This window comes from Muscardinus avellanarius (assembly GCF_963383645.1).
Source record: "Muscardinus avellanarius genome assembly, chromosome: 1".
NCBI classification, from domain to species: Eukaryota; Metazoa; Chordata; class Mammalia; order Rodentia; family Gliridae; genus Muscardinus; species Muscardinus avellanarius.
Window position 1 is genome coordinate 155,330,659 of NC_137786.1, and position 17,894 is coordinate 155,348,552.

Below are 17,894 nucleotides of genomic sequence, written 5' to 3' on the forward strand. Positions count from 1 at the left end.
ATGTAAAAGAGCACCTAAAACAGAAGAAAATGTTAATACTTGTTAACATAAAGATAAAATGTTAATGCTGGTTAATCTTCATACTTAGAAAGAACATTCTCATAGATATGATTTAATCATGTCCTACTTCAAATATATTCACATAATTTCTATTATTTTAAAATAATTCAGAATGATAGGAAGGTCTACTCTTGAAATGAACTGAAAGGCTTAATCACTTAGAAACAAAATTGATATTACATACAGAGAATCAGATCTAGAGTAGAATATGTTGACACATGCTTGTAAGTCTCAGTTCCTGGGAGGCTGAGACAGGACGCCAGTCTCAGCAATTTAGCAAAACTCTCAGTAATTTGGTGAGATTCTGTTTCAAAATAAAAAATAAATTAGGGTTGGGAATCACACACACCCACACCCACATCACACATACATATACACACACAAATCTAGAATTTTCTACTAAAATATTTTAACTGCAGAGGAAAAATAAAATATTATAGGGCCACAAACAAAGTAAATGTTACTTAAAGTGGATATTCTAACAAACATATAATTTCTACCTGAAATCTTGAATACTAAAATTAGTAGTAAGTCATTTTCATGCAAATGAAGGAAAATAATAAAAGTTCATTAATTCTATAACCAGTCAATATATTACTGATATGAGAAATATGTTCAATTTTGGGCAATGCAAGAATTTAGTTGAAACTGCTCAAAACACATAAGGGACATTCTCATTATATGAGTACTTATTATTCGATTTTCTGAAGTTTTAGGGTTTGGCAAAAGTCATGATACCACAGTGCTCCTCAAGTACACTAATCATGTACATACATAATCATATTATTTCATGTGAAGAATTAGTTTAATTAACAATTATTTTTATAAACTATAACTATCGATTATGAATTTTTAATTATACCTAGAGAAAGTACATAGGAGTTTGTTATCACTGATTTCAAGTTAAACCCAATCAAATATATTTGGAAAAAATTTAAAAAACTTAAATATATAAGCCAGGTGTGGTGGCGCATGCTTGTAATTCCCGTGCTTGGGAGGCTGAAACAGGAGGATTACACAGGTTCAAAGCCAGCCTCAGGTACTTAGTGAGACTCTCAGCAACTTAGTGAGACCCTGTTTCCAAATAAAATATAAAATAGGTCTGGGAGTATAGCCTGGAGGTAGAAAAACCCCTGGGTTCCACCCCCAGTATTACCAATAAATAAATAAATAAATAAATAAATAAATAAATAAATATATATATATATATATATATAAAAATTTAAAATAGTCGAGTATGGTGGTGCGAGCTTGTAATCCCAGCATTTAGGAAGCTGAAACAGGAGGATCCTGGTTCATTGACAGCCTCAGCTATTTTAGTGAGGCCTTCTACAACTTAGTGAGACCTTGTTTCAAATTAAAGAATAAAAAAAATAGGGCTGGGGCTTGTAATCCCAGCATTCGGGAGGCTGAGATCTGAGGATCGTGGTTCGCAGACAGCCTCAGCTACTTAGTGAGGCCCTCTGCAACTCAATGAGACCCGGTTTCAAAATAAAGAATAAAAAATAGGGCAGGGGGTGTAGCTCAGATGTCAAATGCCCCTGATTTCCATCCCCAGTACCACAGAAATAAAATAAGAATAGACTACTGATGACAAACTTAGGGGAAGAAATATTACCCTCAAGTAAAAATATTGTCTGTCATATGACAGTGTTTTTAAAACTACAGCTACTTTTCTGAGAATATATATTCTCAGACAAGGAGAATATATATATATATATAATATATATATAATATATATATAATATATATATATATAATATATATAATATATATATATAATATATGTGTGTGTATAATTTCTATTACATATTTTGAAACTTTATATAAATGGTGGCATATTACAGGAAAGCTTAAAATTTTTTAGTATTTCTTAGTATTGCATGAAACTTAGGAATATTCTTGACTATATCTTCTGCACACGTGAGACATTTTCTAGATTGAATAAATGTGAAGAAAATAGTTACTGGTACTAAATGTTCATCTATACAAATGCTACCATGTTGATTTTGTAGATTCCTTTTTAGTGGTTCATATGACAATTTTAAAAGCGTTGATATTAGTAGTTTCTGTCTTTATTTGGGTCTGATCTGTTTATTTGGGTCTGACACTTGTTTTAGAAGTTACCATTTATTTTATTTTATTGTTTCATTTTATTTTATTATTTATTTGTGTGGTGCTGAGGATTGAACCCAGAAGCATTTACCTCTGAACTACATCGCCAGTTCTTTTTATTTATTTATTTATTTTTCAAAATTCAGGCCTCTAAGTTGCTGAGAGTCTTGCTAAATTCTTGAGGCCAGTTTGAAACTGTGAGCCTCCTTATCTCAGCTTTCCAAGTCCTGGAATTACAGCCCTGCACCACCATGCCCAGCTTTATCATTCTTATTTTATTTTTACTTATTTTTTATCTTTTTTGTGGTACTGGGGATGGTAACCAGGGGCATTGTATGTATGAGCTATACCCTCAGCCCTATTTTTTTAGTCTTTTTATTTTTGAAACGGTCTCACTGAGTTGTGAAGGGCCTTGCTAAGTAGCTGAGCTGTCTGTAAACCCTGATCCTTCAGAAAATGGACATTTTTAGTGGTAAATCAGTTAAATTTACTTAATTATTTTAGTCTGAAATGGGAGTGTGTTTGAGTTTTTTCATCAAGATTTTATAAAATTCAGTATATAGGGTTGAAATGTATTTTTAAATACACATGTTAAGTATACACCTTAAGTTCCTTGTTAAATATTTTATTTTACTTATAATGGTTATAAATCATATTATGATTTCAAGTTTGCTTCTGCATGTTTATGGTGAGCATATTCAATAGTAATTAACAATGATTTTTGTGTGTTTAAGTTGCATCTTCCTGTCACTATGGAATTTAAATGTATTATTTTTTTAATAGATTTCTGTAAATCTTATTAAAAATTTTTATGATACATGAAAAGGTTTTGCTAATAATACGTATGCCTTTTATCTGTCTGACTACAGTGGCTAGATTTTACATTGGATAAGAGTATGTAAATAGAAATACATAACTGCTTCCTAATCTTGAAGAGAAGCAGTCAGTGTTTATTCACAGTTTGATATTCTTTTTTTTGAGGATGTACATTTTCATGTTCAAATAATTTTCCTTTATTTTGACCTTGACAAAACTATTATTCATAGATACTGAATTTTGTAAAATGATTTTTCTGTTTCTAAAATAGTGTGATTTTTCTTTAATCTGGTAATAAGATGAATTACATTGATTAATAATCAAATTGTGATCAAGCCCTGTATCTCACTTGGTGATATTATTTAATTTTTATACAGTGTTGTATTCTGTTGTTAATAGTTTGTTGATTTTTCTGCATTGCTGTATTTTTGTTTTCATATCTTTAAAATTATAAAATTATCATCTATAGTTCTAGATTTTTATACTATCTGTGCCCAATTAGGCACAAGGGTAATTGTTTTCATAAAATGAGAAAATGTTCATTTTTATTTATCTCTGAAAACGATTTTGCAAAATTGAAGTTAATTCTTATAATGCTTGATGAAGTTCTCTAGTGTAACTGTCTGGAATTTAGGTACTTTAATAATTATAGGCTCATTTGGATTATCTATTTCATCTTGGTTTAGTTTTCACAATAATAGTTTATTTTTCTGAAGTTGTTGATTTTGAGGAAGAAAAGGAGTTTATAAAATTCACTTTTCTTTTTAACGTCCTCAGGATCTGTTATGATACTCTATGTATTTCATTCCTGATATTGGTAACTATTCATTTTTGTCACTAAATAGATTTTTATTTTTTTTCTTTTATAGTTTTTATATTTTTTATTGGTGCACTGTAGTCTCACATGGTAATGTAGACTATGTTGACAATGGCATACAGTCACACAGTACCTGGTGCCCTCTCCCCATTTTTCTCCCTCCCAATACCAAGTGTCCAGGTTAACAATGTTATATTAACATGTATACACATGGTTGCAGGTCACATTTCCATTAGTGAACCTCAGTCTTCTTCCTCTCCTACCCTCCTCTCTGGCTCCACTGAGTATCTTCTCCAATATTTGGAGTCCCTCTGGTATCTCAAATACTACCTAGCTTGAGCATGTTAGAGAAAACCTATGTCCCTTCTTTGTCTATACTTGGCTAATCTCCCTTAACATAATGTTCTCCAGGTCTTTCCATCTTCTTATTAATGACATAATTTTGTTCTTTATTGCTGAGTAGAATTTCACTGTGTATTTCTCATAATTTGTATTCCTATTTTAATTTTTTTTACTTTGCACTATTATTTTATTTTTTTCTGCTTACTTCAGGCTGTTTTTGCTCTACTTAATCTCTTGTGATGAAAAATTAGATTACTGATTTTAGAATTTTGCTTGTTTCTACTTTTATTTTTATAGGTATTTGTTTTGTTTTTTCCTATGTTACTTTTTTATTGATGCATTATACTCATACATCTTAATGGAGTACAAGTTGGTAGAGGCATACATGCACACATCACTTATTTAGCTCTTCCTTAATTCTCACCTCATTCCCTCCCCCTCCCTCCTTCTCATGTTTGGTTTAGTGATTGATTGACTTTCATGTCTTTGTAAAAGTACATTATGTATGTTAGGAAATTTCTTTCTTCTCCCTCCCATCCCTCTCTGTTAGGCCCCTTTATTTGCTTCTCTGTTTTTTCTTCTTCATCTAGAAATACTCCCATAATCCATTTTTATCCCTAGTGTTTTCCTATTAGGAAGAGCATCTGATTTATTTTTTACTTTTTGTGATTGACTAATCTCACTTAGCATAATGTCCTCCAGTTCCATTTCTTTTCTTTTTTTTTTTTTTTGTTCTTTTTGGCTGAGTAAAATTCCACTGTGTACATATCTCATAGCTTTGTAATTCATTCATCTGTTGATGAACGTTTTGGCTGGTTCCATAGTTTGGCAATTGCGAATTGTGTAGCTATGAACAGGGATAGTTTAGTAATTTGGTTTCCATTCTTTTGGGAAGATACCCAGAAATGGTATTGCTGAATCATATGGTAGGTTCATTACCATTCTTCTGAGTATCCTCCTTACTGTTTTCCAAAGTGTTTGCACTGATTTGCAATCCCACCAACAATGTCTTAGAGTTCCCACCTCTCCACATCCTTGCCAGAATTTGTTGTTTGTGTTTTTAATGATTTCCATTATAATTTAAGTAAAATCTCAAGGTAACTTTGATTTGCATCTCTTTGATTGCTAATGATGTCAAACATTTTTTCATAATTTTATTTTTTTAATTTTTTATTGGTGCACTGTATTTATACATCATAATGGGATAAGAAACTTGTGTAGACATACATACACACATTGCCCAGGTAGCCCCTACCCAATCCCCACCCCATTTCTTCCCCATCCCTCCTTCCCATGCTTGGCTTAATGGTTGACATCTACTATTGTAGCAATTTATCCAAAATTAACAATGGTAGTCTCACATAACAGATTCATTTTTCTGATATCAAGATTTTGATGACAATTTTATTGATCATTTGAATTTTTTTGTGAAGTGTCTAGTTCACTTGCTCACTTTTTTAAAAAAAAAATTGCCCATGATTTGATTGTATTTGTTTTACAATAAACTCATCACTTTTAATGTTATTTATGTTTATCTTTTTTCAATTCTGTCAAGATAAAATTTTTAAATTTCAATATATTTAAATTTTATATTCTACCCCAGAATATGGCCTATTCTGGGTGATTTTTTATGGGTACTTGAAAATAATGGAGAAATATTTAGAGTGATGTCAGCAAGATGGCAACACAGGTGTTTCCAGACCTAGCTTCTCATTTGACAGCCATTCACAAATGAAAGTACCAGCTTTGGAGCCTGGGAGGCCAATAGTAAAGTTCTAGTACTCCATTTGAGTAGAAACAGTTCTAAAATATATTGAAGAGGGTAAGAAGAACAGTTTCACATTCTTCTCACAAGATGCTATAGTTTAGTGCCAAAATATTTTCTTAGGCCAGAAATTATTGTAAGGGGTAAGTCTGTAATAAACACCAGCCTTTCCAATTCTTGAAGGATGTTGCCCAAGAGGATTATTTCTTTCCCTCTCTACCCAGAATTGAGGGAATTTGCATGCTTGAATAGGCTAAGGGACTTTGAAACAGGAAAAAAGTTTATAGGTTCACAGCAAAACTGAGACACAGATCTTAACAAAGAATAAAAGTTAATAAAGTTCTGCTTAGAAACTATGCATTAATCTGTGGGACCATATCAACCAGGACTGACAACTAGTTCATAAGTGACAATATAAAAAACAGAGTGCATGAAGTAGGTGCACATATTTAAACAAATAATAATGCCTGAGAGGCCCCTATAGTTCTTGTCTAGGCTGTTTAATAAGTGCCTTCTTTGTACTGAAGCCAGTAAATAAACACTGGAGTAAGTGACTGCCACTTCAAACACACACACACACACACACACACACATAGAGCAAGAAACATGACACCACTAAAAACTGAACTCAACTGAATGCACTGTTGCTATAATTATCTTGAAACTTTTGATCTTTAGTTTAATTAAGTATATAAAAAACAATATTTTGTTTTTCATTATTTTTACCTTCTCCCTCTCCAGTGTTCTTACTTCCTAATGTAGGCCTGTGTCACTGACCTGTATCACATTCTTCTTTCTGTCTGACAAATTTTTTATATTTCTTGCAAGGCAGATCTACTGGCAACAAATTCATTCAGGTTTTGTCTGAGAATGGTTTTATTCTCAATCTTTGAAGGCTAATTTTGCAGAGTAGAGAAACCTAGTTTGGAAGCTTTTGTTCTCTTTCTCTCTCTCTCTTCAAATATCTCACTCCATAATTTTCTTGTTTTGATGGTTTCTGGAAAGTCATTTATAATTATTATTTTTGCTCTTTGTGTAAAATGTTCTTTCTTCTAAATTTTTCAAAATTTTTGTTCTTTATCTAGGATTTGCTGACTTTTGAATATACCTAGGTATAGCTGATTTTCTTTGTTCTGTTGTTTGTTTTGGTTATGAATTTAGCATTTGTCCTGCCTTATATTTCCTGAGAGTCCTGAATCTCTGATTAGTTTCTGACATTAATTTTGGGGAAATTCTCAATTATTATTGTTTGATATTGCTTTTCTTCTGTCTTTCTTCTCCTGGTATTTTTATGCATATTTATATATTTTTTTGGTGTCCACAATTCTTGAATATTTTGTTCTTTTGTGTTTATATGTGAGTGTGATACTGGGGATTGAAACAAAGGACATTCTATCTTCTAGCTATAGTTCCAGACCTATTTTACTTTATTTTATTTTATTTTGAAAGAAGGTCTAACTAATTTGCAGAAAGACTTGCTACATTGCTGGGTCTGGCCAGAAAATTGTGTGCCTTGAAGATCGATCGAGTGGTGTGAGAGGTGTATTAAAGTCTCCCAGAATTATTGTATTTGGGTCTACTTGGGATCTTATGTCCAGAAGGGTTTGTTTTACAAATGTGGTTGCACCCACATTGGGGGCATAAATATTTACTATCATTATATCTTCTTGGTGTATTGTTCCTTTTAATAAAAGGAAGTGCCCTGATTTGTCTCTTTTGATGTGTTTTAGTTTAAAGTCTGTTTTGTTGGATATCAAGGTTGCTACCCCTGCTCTTTTTTGGTCACTGGTGGCATGGTATATCTTTTTCCATCCTTTAACTTTCAGCCTGTGAATGTCTTTGGCTGTGAGGTGAGTTTCTTGCAGATAGCATATATTTGGATTATGTTTCCTAATCCACATTTCCAGTCTATGTCTTTTGATTGGTGAGTTAAGTCCTTTGACATTAAGAGATATTATTGAAATATGATTTTTGTTTTCTGCCATTTTGTGTTCTGTCTACTCTTGGGTGGTGTGATCTTTCTTTTTTACTTAAATGGCCCAATTATTAACTTCTTCTCTTCCCTGATTCTGAAGTCTGCTTCTTTTTTCTTCCTTATGGTTTATTTCTTTAAGAATTTTCTCTAGTGTTGGCTTTGAATTCATGAATTTTTTGAGATTCTGTTTATCCTGAAAGACTTTGGTTTCACCATTGATCTTGAATATTAGTTTTGCTGGATAGATTAGTTTGGGCTGGAAGTTATTTTCTTCCAGGGTCTGAATCACGTTGTAGCAGTCTCTCCTAGCATTCATGACCTGGGTTGTATAATCTGGGGTGATTTTTATTGTTTTGCCTCTATATGTCACCTGTCCTTTTGTTCTCACTGCTTTTAAGATTTCTTCCTTAGCCTCTATATTGGTCATTTTGGTTATTATGTGGCATGAAGTGGTCTTTCTTTGGTCCTGTCTCAGTGGAGTTCTGTATGCCTCCTGGACATGAAGGTCCAAGTCACTTTCCATATTTGGAAATTCTCTGAGATTATTTCCTTGAAGATATTACAGATGCTTTTGGTCTGTACCTCTATCCCTTCTTCAATGCCTATTATTCATAAATTAGGATGCTTCATATTATCCCATAATTGCTGGATGTTTAGGTTTTGTAGCTGTAAAGATTTCTGTATATCGCTGACTGTGTTTTCGGTTTGGGATGTACTGTCTTCTAATATTGATATTCTGTTTTCCATTTCATATAATCTTCCAGAATTTCTTTCTATTGCTGTCTTTATTTCACTTATTGCCTCTTTCATTTCATTCCAGACCTCTTTCTGATTCTTTTTTAGTGTTTCTAACTCACCTTTAACCTCCTCTATACTTGTTTTAAATCCTTTCATCATATTGAACATCAAGATTCTGAACTCCCCTTCTTGCATTTCTAGTAGGTCAGTATTCATGATTTCTGCTGTCTCTTCATAATTCCTGGTTCTCATATTTATAGCATTCTCTGTCCTGTTTTTCTGATTTCTACCCATCGTTCATGAGTATTATGCTTAGTCCTATCTTAATATTAGAAGTTTAGGGGTATCGGCAAGTCAGCAGAGCTTTTCCAGTATTGAGGGTGGGTGATGTGGGAGGAGCTGGGGTGATGGGTAAAGGAGTCGTATTGGGTAGAGGATATGTTTAGGTTGAGAAAGACTAAGTATGATAAGGTAATATCTTGCTAAGAATGAGAGAGAGTTAACTAGTAGGACTCTTGTCATTAGTAGAGTAAGTATGGATATATGAAATTCTTTGAGTATTAAACCAGGAGGTATATTATGGGGAAAAGTTTTGGGAGAGAAGAGTATATAGGTTAGTGTGGGAAAATTTGTAAATAGGGATGATGGAAGGAGCATACAAACCTATAAAAAAAATCCACACCAGATACCAAGACTATTATGTAATCCAAGAAAAAGAAAGGAAAAACCAATCAAAGGAGGAGAACAAAAAAAGGAAGGAAAGAGGAAGAAAGAGGAAAAAAGGACAAGGATAAAATAAAAGGAACTAGCAGCTGTGTGGCATCAGAAAATAAGGCAAACTATTAAATATATATATATTTAATAGTTTGTATATAGTATATATATATAGTTATATATAGTATATATATATATATATAGTTATATATATATATATAGTTATATATAGTATATATATATATATATATATATATATATATATATATACTATATATATATATATATACAAGTTAAAGTAAAAGAAGGGTGGGTTAAGAAAAAAAAACATAAAACAGCAATAACCATACCAAAACAAAAGCACTGTAAAAGCAAAACAAAACAAAACATCCACTATAAAAGTAAAACAAACAGTCCTACATATTTACGAATATGGGGTCAGGTCCATATAATATGTGCGTATCTGATTGCTTTGGTAGGTTTCAGAATATAATCCAATGTCTCTTCGTCTTCTTTGTACTCTATTTTTATCTTCTTAGGTCACTCTGGGTGTTTGGATACCTTTCTTTCTTTTAACTGCTTTGGGTTTATGTGTCAGGATGTCTGGTTTCACTGTTATTAGATTCTGTACCATTCACAGGTTCTGCGAAGTTCCAACCTGTAGTCAGCACCTCTGCACTCACCACCCTAGACTCATGCCTGTGCTTCCCTACAGCAGGGGTGGAGGATGTCCAAAGTATACTTGAAACCTCCCCCTGAGGTCCTGTGCAGATATTGTGTCTCGATGTATTTTCCTGTGTTTCTGGAAATTCCAACTGGGCTAGCTGGTGTGGTTCCAAGATGTACCCTGGGCAAAGGGATGCTGGTTCCTGGATGCCCACACTTATTGCCAGAGCTCTGCCTATTCCGAGAGTGCAGGCTGGGTTCGCTGCTATTACTGGACCCAGGTGTGAGTGGGTGCAGCTGCCTATTGCTACTGCTATGCTCTCCCAAGGTGTATTGAACTGTGTTCTCGATTAGAACTAAGCATTGGGCTACCAGGCGGGTGGAAACTCCCAGTGGTGGGCCAGGGGTGCAGGATAGGTGCTCAAGGGTCCGCGTGCACAGGCAGTGCGTAGTGTCCAGCAATGATCTCTGCCTCCCGCAGGACATAGAAGCTGGGGGGCCCCCGAGAGATTTCCAGGGCGCACAGAGCTTTCGCTGCCTGGAAGGCAGGCCTCTGGTAAGGTGGATATCTGGGCTCCAGTGGGGGCGGGGACTAGACACACAAGGTAGGCTTTTATTTAGGGGTGGCAGTGGCGCAGGCACTGACTACTAGCAGGGGTCCGGGGCACAGACAGGGTGCGAGAGGACAGTGCTGGGTTCTGAGGTGTGGGGCAGATGTCCCTGGCCAGTGCTGGGGTTGGGGCTGGGGCGCATGCTAGTACCTGCTCTTTCCCTGGACGCACTCAGGTACCTGGCTTCCTTGGTTCTGGCTTCCGTGGGAGTCTCTATGCTGTTGTGATCCAGTTGCTGGTGAGCACACAGAATTCTGACATGGGTGCTGCTCGCTGCTTAAGATGAGATCTTATGTCCGATTTCAGTCCTGGATTATCTTGCTGCAGTGATTTCAGGCAGGCAGCCACGCAGGCAGCCCATCACCGGGCATTCCGATTGTATCTGCAGCAGGTCTGTGTCCAATCTTTCTTCTTCTTCTTCTTCTTCTTCTTCTTCTTCTTCTTCTTCTTCTTCTTCTTCTTCTTCTTCTTCTTCTTCTTCTTCTTCTTCTTCTTCTTTGAGTTCAGGGTTCCGCCGAGGTACCTGGATCTGTTTTGGTTCCTGGTATGTATTTATTTTGTTGATTAAGACACTGCTTTCTAAGTAGTTGAACTTTATTTGTTTCAGCTACTGAGAAGAGCTGTGTCCCTCAGTCGCCATTTTGAAAAATCCCCCATAATAACTAATTTTTTAAAAATATCATAAATAATATGTACTCACACACAAGAAACTAAATGAAACCCAGGCAGAATAAATATGAAGAAAATTACATCAAGTCACACTGTGATCTGGTTTCTTAAAAGCTCTGATAAAGAGAAAATGTAATGTGGAAAAACATGTTAAATAAAGAGGAAAAAAGATCAGTATGATAGTAGGTATCTCTCCATTTAATAATGCAGAGGACATTTAAACACTTTTTGAAGTACTGAAAGATTAAAGCTACCAAAGTAGAAATCCATATCTTGTGAAAATATATTTTAAAAATGAAACAGAAATAGAAATAAGGGGCAGAGTTATTCATTGGCAGTTCAGGTGTGATGGAAAAAGAAAAAAAAATGGAAAATTAGTGTGCTGAAAGAAAAAAGAGTAAAACTGGGCCATTAACAATTTTCCCTCAACACTATAAAATAAAGAAATAAAGTCTGTCAATTAACCCAAATTTTGATATATTGGCAGTGTCTCTAATTTAGAATTATTGTAAACAATTGTAAAATCATATTAATAAATGAGAAGAAAATTTCAAATATGTTAACTGAAGAAAAACTTGCACACAAAACACCTTAAACAACTACAGGTTAACAGTACAAAGAAAAGCTGGGCGTGGTGGTGCACGCTTGTAATCCCCATGCTTGCGGAGACAGGAGGATCGCGCTGGTTCGGAGCCAGTCTTGCTTCCTTAAGAGACCCTGTTTCCACATAAAAAAAGTAAAAAGTAGGTCTGGGAGTGTAGCCGATGGGAGTGTATCCCGAAGGTAGAAGGACTTCCAGGAACACCAGTACCACCAAAAAAAAAAAAAAAAAAGGTACAAAGAAAATAAAATTCATTCAAAACAGTATGTGAGGATATGAAAGACAATAAGAATCAGAAACACAAGTTAGAGACAAAATAGAAAGAAATGAAAAATGTTATTTGAACTCAAGAAAAAGATATTTATATAAGAAATAGAAAATTATGATGCAATAAGTCCTCAAAATTAAATGTGTCAATAATCAAATACAAGAAAACAATTATCAAAAGAATAAGTAATATAAATAAGTAAAAAAGGTTAGAGGAAGTCTAGTAGATATGAAAAACAAAGAAGTAATAACGTTCATGCTTTCAGAATTCCTAAATAAAACAATAAAACATAATATTAAAGACTAAAATTCAAGAAGTATTTTCATAAAAAGAATGTTCAAAGTACATTTTTATAGTAAAATTATTCAACTTTTTAGTATTCCCTCCAAAAAAATTATTACATCAATTGTACCAAATCTCTACTCAAATCTGGACACAAAAAGTCTATATATTTTCTTCTCTCTACTTCTGAGATGTTACTTTAGTTATGCTCTTCCTTGCTTCAGTGAATTTAATGATTTTTGTCAATGAGTATAATTTTTATTAGAGATTCTGTTGTAAACATGATGTAATTATGACATAAATAATTAGCATGATGAAAGTACAAAATTATCTTGAGGCTTGAAACCAAGTACCCTTAAGGTAAATTTAAAATTTGAAGACTCAAAAGCTGATGTCACAGAATTTAATGAGATTCCTACTTTACATATGCATCAGTGTGTTCTTATTCTATTGAATATTTTAAAAAGCTAAAGAAATTTCAAATATCAAAAGAAAAGTTTCACAAAAATATGTTTTATCCTACTACTTGATTGTATATTTGCCCAATATTTTTCATTAAACTCTTATAACCTCTTGTTTGCCTTATGGTTTAGTACTTGTAGGCTGAATATACTTGTATTACTCATTTTCATTTATGGAAATATTATAACATCTTTCAATGCCTTATAAGAAAAACAATATCATCAATTCACATGTTCAAACTTCTTTCTTTTACAAAATTTGAGCAAATTAAGTCATCAGGTATTTTTGTAAAAACTCAGGCACAAAACAATATAAAATATTACACATAATTTACCTTCCTCCAAATTTACAGTGCTCACTAAATAATTCATTTGTTTCAACTCTGATTACAAACTTTTGTCTATCATTTAAGGTTCTAATTGGTATGCAGATCCATTTGTTTACAGTGGTATCTCATGGCCTCTAGTGGTGCACTGCATATGTGCATTTTGAAAATCAGACTTGTATTTTCTGAAATTAATCACAGAACAACAGCTGGATCAGAAGACTGTGTTTACAGAATCACTCCTGATATGGAAATACCAAGAGTTTTTTTTTTCTATTTTTGTTCTGTGGACAAAACATACACCAGAGTGTCTGTCCATAGTCTCTGGACATACTGTCTGTCCAAGTTCGAAAGAACAATTTTTATACTAACCAGAAAGGAGTCTGAAAAAACATGAGATTATATTTCTGCATAGAGATATTCAGGAAAAAAATTATTTTATTTGTTTTTATTGGTGCATTGTATTTGTACATCATAATGGGATATAAGACTTGTGTGGACATACATGCATGTATCACCCAATTAGCTCCTACCCAATCCCCACCCCATTCCCTCCCCATCTCTCCTTTCCATGCTTGGTTTAGTGGTTGACAGTGATATGTCTGTTTAAGTATCTCATGTGCTTTAAAAAGTTTCATTCTTCCCCCACACCCCACCCCCTCAGTTAGGTTGCCTTATTTACTCCTCTATAGGAACTCCTATTTCACCTAGAGTTCCTCTTATGACCCATTTCTTCTTAGCTTTCACATATTAGGGAAATCATCCAATTTTTTACTTTTTGTGACTGACTAATCTCGCTTAGCATAATGTCCTTCAGTTCCTTCCATTTCCCTGAAAATAACATAATTGTGTTTTTTATGACTGAGTAAAATTCTATTGTATACATAACTCACAGATCTGTAATCCATTCATTTGTTGATGAACATCTTAGCTGTTTCCATAGTTTGTTTATGGTTGCACCTATGCACATAGATACACATGCATTACTTTGTTAGTTTGGTTTCCTTCCTTTGGGGTAGATACCCAGAAGTGGTATTGCTGGGTCAAATGGTAAATTTGTTTCCATTCTTCTGAGGATTCTCCATACTGTTTTTGAAAGAGGTTGTGCTAATTTGCAATCCCACCAACAATGTTTTAGAGTTCCCACTTCTCCACATCCTCGCTAGAATTTGTTGTTGTTTGTTTTAAATTATTGCCATTCTAGTTGGAGTTAGGTGAAATCTCAGGGTAGTTTTGATTGCCTCTCTCAGATTGCCAATGATATTGAGCATTTTTCATGCATTTATTGGCCATTTGAATTTCTTCTTTTGTGAAGTTTCTATTTAGTTCCCTTGCCTATTTTTTGATTGGATTATTTCATATTTTTAGTGTTGAGTTTCTTGAGTTCTCCGTATATTCTAGATATTATTCTTCTACTGAGGAGTAGATGGCAAAATTCTTCTTCCAATCTGTTGGTTCTCGATTGAGGCTCTTGCTGGTTTCCTTTGCTGAAAAGAAGCTCTTTAGTTTCATGCAATTCCACTTATTGATTCACCTTTTAGTTTCTTGTGCCTTTGGGGTCAGGTTGAGAAAGTTTTTATCAGTGCCTATGTGTTTCAGTGTTGGATATATGCCCTCTTGAAGGAGTCTCAAGGTCTCTGGTCTAATTTCCAAGTCTTTGATCCATCTTGAATTGACTCTTGTGCAGGGTGAGAAAGTGGGATTTATTTTCATTTTTCTGCATATGGTAAACCGATTTTGAAAACACCATTTTGAACAGACTCTTTCAGAGTATGTTTTGTCCCCTTTGTCAAAAACCAATTGGCTGTAAGTGTGTGGATTTGTTTCTGAGTCTTCTATTCTGCTCCATCAGTCTATGTATCTGTTTTTGTGCCAATAGCATGCTGTTTTTATTACAATGGCTTTGTATTATAGTTAAAATTCAGGTATTGTGATTCCTCCTGTATGGTTTTTGTTTCTGAGAACTACTTTGACTATTCTGGTTTTCTTGCTGTTCCAAATAAATGTAAGAACTGATTTTTATATGTCTGTGAGGAATGATCTTGGTAATTTAATGGGTGTTGTGTTGAATCTGTAGATCACTTTTGAAAGTATGGCCATTTTCATTCTGCCTATCCATGAACATAGAGGATTTTTTCATCTCCTAAGATCTTCGATTTCTTTTCTTAATATTTTATAATTTTCTTTGTAGAGGTCTTTTACCTCCTTGGTTAAGTTTATTCCTAAGTATTTTATATTTTGTGGAAAATCCTGAGTGGAAGTATTTTCTGAATTTCTTTTTTCAGTGGATTTATGGTTCCTTTACAGAAAAGCTTCTGATTTTTTAAGATTGATTTTGTATCCAGATACTTTGCTGAATTTATTGATCAGTTTTATAAGTCTTTTTGTCATGTTTGTTGGGTCGTCTAGGTATAGTATCATGTCATCTGAAAATAGTGAAAGATTGAGTTCTTCTTTTGCTATTTGTACTCTTTTGATGTCCTTTTCTTGCCTTATTTCTCTGGTTAGAGTCTCAAGTACTGTATTGGAGAGAAGTGGTGATAATGGATATCTTTGTCTTCATTCTGTTTTCTGGGGAATTCTCAAAGTTTTCCCCATTTAATATGATGTTGGCTATGGGCTTAGCGCAGATTGCCATTATGATGTTGAGGTATGTTCCTTCTTTTCCTATTCTCTGAAGTGTTTTTTTATAATAAAAGGATGTTGGATTTTATCAAAAACTTTTTCAGCATCTATTGAAATGATCATGTGATTTTTTTCTTTGATTCTGTTTATATGATGAATTACATGGATTGATTTTTGTATGTTGAACCAGCCTTGTTCCTGGTATGAACCCTACCTGGTCATGGGGTATGCTTTCCTTGATGTGGTTTTGAATGCATGTTGCTAGTATTTTGTTTAGCAATTTTGCATCCAAGTTCATCAAAGATATAAGCCTATAGTTTTCCTTCCATGAACTTTCTTTATTTGGTTTTGGTATTAATGTAATGTTGCCTTCATATACTGTATTTGGAAAAGTCCCATTTCTCTTTATTTCATGAAATAGATTGAGGAGTATTGGGATTAGCTCTTATATAAAGGTTTTATAAAATTAATTTGGGAAGCCATCTTTCCTGGGCTTTACTTTGATGGTAAGGTCTTCTGTTGATATTTCAATTTCTTTGATTGGTATTGGTTGATTTAAATTTTCTATGTCTTTTTTACTTAGTTTAGGAGGGTTTTATTTATCTAGAAAATTGTAAATTTCCTCATGATTTTATATTTTGTTGGAGTATAATTTTTCAAAGTAATTTCTGATAATTCTCTGGATTTCTGCACTGTCAGTTGTGATATCTGCTTTTTTATCTCTTATCTTCAATATTTGGGTTGATTCTATCTTTTATTTAGTTAAATTGGCTAGTGGTTTTTCTATCTTGTTAATTTTTTCAAGGAACCAGTTTTTGGATTTGTTCATTTTCTGTAATATTTTTATTCTATGCTTCATTTATTTCTGCTCTGATTTTAACAATTTTCTGTCTCCTACTGGCTTTGGGTTTAGATTGTTCCTGTTTTTCAAGGGTTTTGAGGTATGTCATTAAGTTATTTATTTGATGATTTCTGTTTTTTTTTTTATATGAGCACTTAGTGCTATAAATTTTCCTCTTAATACTGCCTTTAATATGTCCCAGAGGTTTTAATACATTGTATCTCTATTTTATTTTTGTTTGTTTCCAGAAATTTCTTGATTTCACCTCTTACTTCTTCTATTACCCATTCATTTAAAACTGTGGTGTTCAGTCTCCACTTTTTATATGGTTTATTTGAGTCTTCTTATAGTTGATTGCTAATTTCATATGGTCTGAAAAGACACAGTGAAGTATGTCACATTTTTTTAATTTGCCCATGCTCACTTTCTAGAACAGGATATGATCTATTTTGGAGAAGGTGCTGTGAGAAGCTGAGAAAAATGTGAACTCTGCTGTAGTTGGGTAAAATATTCTATAGGTATATTGTATATGATGTATGTATAGATACATTTGATTAATGGTGTTCTTCAGGTTTGAGGTATCTTTACTTACCTTTTGTCTAGAAGATTGACCTAATGGTGTAAAAGGTGTGTTGAACTCTCCCAGTATTATTGTATTGGGATTTATATGTGACTTAATATCACAAAGAGTTTGTTTTATGAAAGTAGCAGCACTTAAATTTGGGGCATAAAGGTTGATTATTGTTACTTCCTCATGCTGAATTGTTCCTTTAACAGTAAAAAAAAAATGACCTTCTTTGTTTCTTCTAATAAACTTGTGCTTGAAGTCTAACTTATCTGATATCATCATTACAATTCCTGCATGTCTTCGAGTTCTGTTGGCAGGGATTACCTTGCTCCAGCCCTTTACCTTAAGTTTGTTGCTATCTTGACTTGTAAGGAGTGTTTCTTGCCAGCAGCCTATTATTGGTTTCTGGTTTTTAATTCATTTTTTTTTTTACTTTATGTCTTTTTATTGGGGAATTGAGGCCATTTATGCTCAGTGTGAATATTGCGAGATGATTTTTAATTACTAGCATGCTGAGATTTTCTCTTTGAAATAATGTTTGTTCTTCTCAGTTGGCTGCAGGATGGAAGTTATTGTTCCTCTACTTCTGGTGTATATTACTTGTTTCTTCTTTGTTGTTAATTTCTTTGGGTAT